Source organism: Azolla caroliniana, unplaced genomic scaffold, assembly GCF_043228905.1.
Source record: "Azolla caroliniana isolate FFs.n. ecotype wild unplaced genomic scaffold, voAzoCaro1.0.p SCAF_7, whole genome shotgun sequence".
NCBI classification, from domain to species: domain Eukaryota; kingdom Viridiplantae; phylum Streptophyta; class Polypodiopsida; order Salviniales; family Salviniaceae; genus Azolla; species Azolla caroliniana.
This window is the reverse complement of record NW_028230442.1, coordinates 22,529,269-22,538,347: the sequence shown is the minus strand read 5'-3', so window position 1 is coordinate 22,538,347 and position 9,079 is coordinate 22,529,269. Positions and strand designations below refer to the sequence as shown.

The window sequence follows — 9,079 nt, the reverse complement described above, 5'->3', positions numbered from 1 at the left end:
CAGCTCTTTCTTGATTTGGTGTCTTGAGTGCTACCTGTCTTCTCCACCAAAGTGTGTAAAATGTCTCAAACTCTTCCTCCTTCCATTCCATCTAAATCCTTTTATAGATTTTGGTAGTACATTCCAAGATACATTCAGTTATCTTGGCACACTTATAGTTACTCATCTAGTTACCTCTAACGAACCTTTTACTAAACTATGGTATAACTAACTAAACCATGGTATAACTCCCCTAACCCTGGTTATAGTTACTTGGGTTAGGTGAGGGCCCGGTGAGGGGTTTTGCCCTGTGGTTTTACCACGCGATCCCACAATATTAATAACTTATACTCTTATGTTCTTAACTAAAACTTTTTTTAATGTAATAATTGGATATTTATTCGATATCACATAAATGTCTTAACATTAAACAACTAAGACATTTAAGCCACACTTTAAAATCGATTCAATCGTAAATCATCAAGCTGATAAAGGTTCAAACCTGTTGAGAATCAAGCTCAACATAGCACAACGTGTGAACACACCTTTTGAGAATCTATGATTCCTCAAAGGTCAAGAGTCACACCATTACTCTCTACACATTAACTATGTGTCATAGAATCATATTCTATGACACATAACTAATGAGTTACATATTCTCCATGACTATGAGTCTTCACATTCCCCAAGAGAGAGAGTGGTTGTTGTAAAGTTAATGAAGAGAGAGGGAGACTCTATATAAAGCACCCTCCTCATACTTCATACTAAGTCGGTTGTGACTCCTTATTATGCTGCATTTTGTAATTCTTATTCTACTTGTGAAATATACACCTTCTTGAGTATTCCTTTTTCTACCTATCTTCTGTTCTCTCATCTCTCCTCTAATTCCTCTCACACATACACATAACACACATCTCTTCCGCTACACAAGAATCATACCCGATTCTTTACAAAACCAAACCCTTGGACCAATAGGACAGGCCGAACAATTTACACAATTTTTAACTTGGATTGAACCAAAACAAGCCATTTAAATCCATTGAGCCATGGTTTATGTGTTTCTATCCGACTCAAGCCAACCCATTGTCGATTGCTAGTGGAGGCTCAAGTCTACCTCAAGATTATATGGAAAGAACGCCAATGAACAATAAGAGAAGAAGAAGGATTACTATGGAGAAAAGTTGAGGCTAGAAGGCGTTTGAAAATAGTCACAACTTGAAGAGAGGCTTTAGTATCTCGCCTAAATGTTTACCTAATGACATAAACATTTGGTAGTCTTTAACAACTGCATTTTTGTGACAATAATTTTTGAAGCTATTGAACTCTCAATTCTTTCATGTTACTCAATCATTTGTGGATTATGTTCCTAAAATGAAAAACTCTAATACATATAATAGAAAAGATCTCATTTTTGTGTAAGTCATATTAAAGGAAAGCCATCTATATCCTTTTCTTTAAAAGGAACTTTTATTAATAGGTGGTGCCAAGACTTTCAATTTGCCTCTTTTCTATAACATGTCTTTTGTTGATTGGTGCCAATACTTTTAGCCGAAGATTTAGATCCATGAGTTGTCCAAATGGTTTGAAAACCTAATGACACCTTTTAGATCATTTGTTTCAAAAGCTCCAACTAGTCATGGTGTTGTTAGTCAAAACATTTGGTCCCTCTCTGAAGTAGGCCCCAAAAGATAGCCTTAACACACAAATCATGCACATCTATGATTACTTCTCCACCATAACTTTGATGCATGTTCTAAATAGACATGTTTGATTTTGCTTTGAATATTGGCTCCATTTTAGGAGAGTAACGATTCATGCCTTGAAAGTATACCATTTTCTTGTTACGACAATCCATGCTGAAATTGGATAAGTAACATGTTATCACTACTTCAATGCTTTGTGATTTTTATCCCTTTATCAGATTGACATCAAGTGCATACAAATTGGCCTCCTTGTGAACCATAAAAAATCTATTTTGTTCTATTCTCTCTCTCATTTCCACCCATAATTTGGGAGTGGCTACCTTATTGGTAACTTACATCCTGTAAGTACATCAGAAAAAGTGTTATTTTAATTCATGATGCATTAGGAATGGTGAATGTCAATTAAGTTCATGACACGATAATTTTCTTTGTCATTCTTTGATCATGATTATCGCACAAATGCATCCACAATTTTGATTCTTGATGCAACACTCATCAAATTTGGATATATGTATGCACTATGAAATGGATGCATTGAACACATTTCCTACTTATCTTCGAATGATAACTACTTGTTTGATTGAGTATGCAACACATCAATCTCTCCCGTTCACCATAGTTTGTGCTTTATGTAAAGGAATCTTAAACTTAATGCAAATGGAATATTCAAATGCTTGCTTCAAGTTGATAGAACATTTTACATTTACTTGAATTTTATATATTCGTTTAACCACAAGTGCTACCAAAACAAAATGTTGCACATCATTTGTTGGTTGTTATGATATTATTAAAAGGATCAATCATATTGTTTCCATGTATAACTCTCTCTAGAACCTCCCCACATACAACATTTTATGTGCATCTCTCTCTATATTATGCTTTCACAACATTTAGAAACTCATCTTAGTCAACAATATACTTCATGTTATTTTCGAAGGCTTAATGTACAACTTCCCGTTAGATAATTAAACTTCAAAAATTGATCGTCATCTCATGTGCAACCTTGCAATCATGTTTGCTAATGTTGTAGTAGCAGTGCCAAGCTCAATGCATTGAAGGCAATAGTGTTACATGTCGAGTATTTGCTATGTGTACATGTCAAGAAGATAATATTGTTACTCCAAAACCAACATGTTATTGGTCCCTTGAGTGTTGTTGGAGTTATTTTGCCATCAAGTGAAATCGACAAGAACAAGTCATTGGTTAATGAATTGTGTTGGTCAATGAAAATAGCGTAGTTGTCCCCTTAAACCTCTTCGTTGTGTTGGTCAATTTCATCTTTGTGGCTTGAGCATCACGTACATGGTGAGAGAGAGAGAGAGAGAGAGCAATGTGAATCTGTTGGAGTCAATGTAGATGATCCTCAACGATGACATTATTCAAGATTTCAAGATGTTCAAGGATTTTCCAACAACGACGACAACATGTATTGCCAAAGAAGGGAGTCTATATGTTAGAAGAATGGACATAATTATTGTGAAAAAACTCAGTCAAAGTTTAAAAAGTCGACCCAATCATCTTTTTGGTAGTTGATGAACAACAAAGATACAACTCCAATATTCGATTGCCCCATTCAGTTTGATCAATGAAAATAGTAAAATTCTCCCCTTAACATCCACCTTGCCTCTGCCCTAAAGGCGGGCTTCAACTGATTGACGCAGCTTTTCTACGGCAATATATGATACCTAGACCAAATCTCATCCGGCAAATCCTTCCCATTTGTCTCAATGATTCTTGTCTCTTTCTCTCTCTAAATCTTGTGAAGGAGAAGGAACTATATCTTGTGACGGAAAGTGAATCAAGTTTAAGATCACAATAACCTTAACTTTTCACTTTGCAAACTAGCAATATGCAAGTTGTGTCTTGGATGGATCAAATAACATGTGCAAGCAAAATTACAATTGAGATACCAATAATATTAACAAGCTTAAACAAATAGGTTCTTAAAAAGTGTATTCAACTCAATAAAACCTTTCATATGGAAAAAGGGAGAGGATATCTCATTCTTGCAAATGGCATCATCAACACAAAAACTGTAGCATCTCTTCCTTAAGATTGGGATCCGTAACATAAAAAGATAGACCAAATTGTTAAGTGTATTTTAATGCCCTCTTTCAACAAAACTTTATTGCATGAACATCAAAGGCAAAGAAAGATCTACCATCAATAAACAATGAACACATTCTCTGCCACTTTAATAATTTAGCACGAGGAAAATTGAGGAAAATTGATCATGATCTACTTCTTCACCATATGGCCCCAAGATGGCCATCGAGTAAAACTCACTCTATTCTTGCCATTCAAGAACTGTTTGAATAAACCCTTACACGTATGTGTAATTTTTATGATTAAAACGCATTGTTTTTCATTCATAAACTCCTTCATAGGGTAAATAAAATCACTATACGCATTAGAGACATGATTGTCTTGCATTTTTCTTTTAAATTGGCAACCCTTCAAACCTTGCACCACACCATCGAGTTTTTTAAACAATGTTAGATAATGCTAGTACATATTTTTTATGTTGGTTCAATATAAAAATCCATCATAAACTAATGCACATAAACAACGTTAGATAAGTCTAGTACATAATCTTTTTACGTTGGTTCAATATAAAAATTCATCATAAACTACATAATGCACATAAACATGTCAAATTTTAACATTTCCTTATTGTTTTCAACCCTTGGGTTGAAGAAAGCTATACAACTCCTAATAATGCTTAAATACTCTTATATGAACTATAGAGGATTTTTTATTCGACATTTAATCTCTAGTTTTTTATCTAAACAATGAACTCATCATAAAGAAACAAATAATGATATTTGGCAGTTCGATCATAACAAGCCATCACACTTTTACTTCGAGATAATGCGCGCAAACTAAAACTACAACTTCACAGGTCACTTTCCACAACCAAAGCATTGAAACAAGACCAACAAATACATTGATGCGCTCTCAAAGATTTATCCCGTGTTCGGTTCGGAATCGTGCACACTCGAAATGTATAGATAGATGGCTTTTATCGACCAATTCGTTAGGAGGGGGTGGTGTTGAATCAAGGAATAATAAAGCAATATTGATTGATGCGATCTAGGTATTATTAAGGCAATGCGGACGACTCTGTCTGTTCCCTAAGAAGTTGTCGTAAAAATTGTTCAGTCCCCAGGGAGCTTCACATTAAAATACTCGGCTCTTCCGAATAACTACAGCTTTACACATTGTCTTTGGGAGGAGTTAATAATAGGGACCTAATGCATTTACTTTGTATGTTTTTTGTCATTGTTCTAGCTAGAAAGGTGAACAAAAAGCATTCAAAACTATTGAAAGTTGCATTGAATTGCTCTCATGAAGGGAGAGATGGAGGCATTTACTTTGTTCACCAAATCTACACCTATGTGTGGATGAGACACAGTTTTCAATGCATTCAATATAAGCCTCAAAACAAATGCAGAGGATTTTGCCTTAAGGACCATCATAACTACATACTACTAGCTATGGTTCTTTATAAAACTTACCTCACAAATCCAGAGATCAAAGAAGACCTTAGGAGATCAAAATCTAGGCAATCTATCTATCTATCTATCTATCTATTTATGACACATACATATATGTAATCAACATTGATCCATCATGTTTGTTGCTTCCATTTTGCTTCCTTTAGCTTAGTCTGTCCCTAGTGACCTATTTTTGTTTAGAAGCAAGCTGCCTGATTCCCTTCGTGCCACGCCCTTGCGCAATACAAATTCTAGTTTTTAGCATCGGATCGGTGGTGCTTGCGCTAGCAGGTTCCACCACACTCTTGGGGGGCTCATTGAATCGAAATCGAATTGAATCGGCACAATTCCTCTCGGGGGGAGTGGGATCTTACGAGAATCGCCAATTCCGCCACGGGCAGGCGGATTGATAGATCTGGGATCCGAATTGTAGGGTTTCGAGGGGAGGCGGGCGCCTTTCTCTTTCTCGATCAAAATCAATTGAAATATAGAAAGGAGAGGCAAAAATTTAGATAGCATTGACAATGATGGGGTTAGTGTTTGATAAGGCATATTGGGGAACTTATAGTAGTAGTAGTAGTAGCAATGAAGGGTGGATAAATTGGGGTTGGGTGCTTAGCATGGTGTGGCTAATAATGGGCGGTGGGATGTGGGCTCTAATGGAGCGCCGGAGGCAATGGAAGCACCACCGGACAATAGCCACTGTCCGAAACCCTCGCAATTGGTTCCTCATCGGGATGCTTCCCTCTCTCATTCGGAACCTCGGGAGCAACTACTACGATTGGATGACCGCAGTCCTTATCGCGAATGGCGGAACCTTCCAATTCAAAGGCCCCTGGCTCTGGCTAGTCGGAGGCAGCCGGTGCCAAGACACTCTCGTGACGGCCGACCCCCGAAACATCGAGCACGTGCTCCGCTCCAACTTCCATAACTACCCGAAGGGCCCGGACTTCCGGGCCATCTTCGAAGACCTCTTGGGCCACGGCATCTTCAATGCGGACCACGACCTCTGGCGGCTCCAACGCAAGACCACGAGCCTCCACATAAATTCACGCGCGTGCCGGGAATTCGCCGACCGCACCAACTTCGAGACGGCCTCCCGCAAGCTCCTCCCGATCCTCGGGCACCTGGCCGACACTGGCGCGAGCGTGGACTTCCAGGACCTAATGCTCCGTTTCACATTCGACACGATCTCGCTCATCGCATTCGGGGTGGATACGGGGTGCCTTAGCCCAAGCCTCCCGAGGGTGCCCTTCGCGATCGCCTTCGAGACGGCATTGGAGTGCACCTCCTTCCGGTTCTCGACCCCACCTTCGAGCTGGAAGCTACTCCGGCTCCTCGGGATCGGGTGGGAGCACAAGCTCCCGGCCGCGCTACGAGAGATCGACACCTACGTCCAGGAGGTGGTCGACGAGAGGCGTAAGGTCTTCGTGTCTAACCCCGACACCTCGTCCGACCTCCTCACGTGCTTCCTCCGCATGGAGGACCATAATTCGCGGGACGACAAGTTCCTCAAGGATGTCATTGTCAACATCTTGCTGGCCGGGAGGGACACGTCCGCGCTCGCATTGTCGTGGTTCTTCTGGCTCGTCGCGACCCACCCAAGTGTGGAGGAGAAGCTTCTAGAAGAAGCCCGGCGTGTGCTCCTAGTGTCCGGGGAAGCCAATGAAGAGCTCCCCCCGGAGCATGAGATTCTCCACACACGCGAGAAGTTGAATTCCATGGTGTACTTGCAAGCCGCATTGTCCGAGTCGCTCCGGCTCTACCCGTCGGTCCCGACCGACTTCAAGCACGTGGAGAAGGACGACGTGCTCCCTGACGGGAACCGGCTGCTCAAGGGCCAGCGCTTCATCTATAGCATATACTCGATGGGCCGAATGGAGAGCATCTGGGGTAAGGACTGCCTCGAGTTCAAGCCCGAGCGTTGGCTCCTCCACTCGACCAATGACAAGGTCCTAGCGAATGTGTCCCCATTCCAATACGTCGCGTTCAACGCGGGCCCCCGCACATGCCTAGGCAAGGAAATGGCATACACGCTCATGAAGGTCGTGGCTTCGGCCATCCTCCTGCGCTACCGCGTCTTGCTTGCCCCCGGACACCCCAAGGTCGTGCCCAAAATCTCTCCCACACTCTACATGAAGCATGGTTTGCATGTCACGCTACAACGCCGTTAGCCCCCTCGCATTATTGCTCTTCTTCGCATTTACCAATGCAATGCGATGCGAAGAAGACCAAAGAAGTGTGTGTCGCACCCGCACCGCACTTAATTTGAGATCTATCTATATCGTACCCCAATGTCCCCAACTTACTCTTATTAAGCCCCATTGGCATCCCCCACTCATATTACCTCGTAACAATTATCACTATAACTATTCATTTTATTGCTCGCTCGCTCGCTCGCTACCTTTATCCATCCATCAGTTTGTCTATCGGCACAACGTGCCCCCCTCCCCCTTGTATAGCGAGCGAGCACACAATGTGTAACTCTCTCAACGTCGTTCCCCGCATGTATCCGCATCCAAGGTTCTATGTATATGTATGTGCACGTGTTGTTCTGTATTTTTTCTTTTCCTTTTTGTGTGTGTGTCCCTAGGTTTCTAGGTATATATGTGTGGTTCAATCGCGCACACACATACACTTAGAACCCTCTGTGTATGTGCCAATGTCATGTGTTTTGCAAGATTGTAGTATTCAAGATTTCGATGATGGTCTCATTATCAATTCATCCCTTTGCCTTTTTCGGAGTTAATAAAAAAAAATCACTTCCAATTCAATCCATTCTAACTCTCGTGTTGTGTTATTCATGTTCTGAGATTCTGTTGTACCTTATAATTCTTTCATAATAAAAATTAGTCATCCATCTCACATGTGCAAAACATAATATGAGAATCTAATAATCATGTGACAAATGAACATCTCTCGATTTTTTCATTACATTACGATATTTTTTTCATGGTCTTTAGTCAGTATTTTCCATGATGCCCATGATGGAGGAACCTAATATATATTAAGGTGAGAATGTTGTATAGTACACCCAAACATTTTACCATTATGATGCACGCGAGAATAGGTATATCTAATATAATAGCTTCAAAGAGCTAACTAATGCATTGTATAAGAAAAGGTATCATGAACTGAAAAGTACGAATTACACTGTACCTACATTAATGAAGTGTAAGGCAAGAATCTCATACATGTGGAATGTAGTGTGATATCTTTCGCTTGAGATATTTAATGCCTCTCGAAGGAGATGAGCTACTTCCCTTTGCATGCCCAATATACTTTAAGGCACATACATGTGATAAATTGTTTAGGTGGTTTGGTTCAACTACGAACATTTTGGCATCTATCTACTTTTTTACATTTAGTTGCCAATCAATTATACGTGAATGCTTTAATCCATTAGACTACTTCATGAACAAATGACTATCGTTATTTTCAACAATTTGCTTTATATAGTAAATTGCATGATTCTGTACAAGTATTATAACCAAACATCCACAATTTGGCCCATTAGTGTTACATGGTTTTAGATGCCACCATCAACTTGATCTAACATGTACTTCATTTTACACAATCTTACTTGAGGTTACCAATTATGAACAATTGGCTTTAAAGAAGCTAACTAACTAACTAACTATATATATATATTGAATAGCCAACAACTCATACTACTTGAGAAGATGCAAAATCATTGTTTGCAAGAAAAGTGAAGATGGGGAACTGTTTTTCAATATTCTCATGGGATGCAAAATCTTTGGCCACAAGAAAACTAGGGCGATAGATTCGTCGCAATCATGCCATATTCTAGTTTTGCATCGTGAGATGATCAATAAGTTTGGGATCTATATACTTATGAATAGTTGTGATTAAGGGCTTACCACTTCCAATTTGGACTCC

General features: G+C 40.0%; 1 pseudogene; it reads left to right on the top strand.

The window, feature by feature from the left end:
* Positions 1-5,166: 5,166 nt before the first annotated feature.
* On the top strand, positions 5,167-7,953 carry LOC147862372 (cytochrome P450 86B1 pseudogene; annotated as a pseudogene).
* The last annotated feature ends 1,126 nt before the right edge of the window (positions 7,954-9,079 follow it).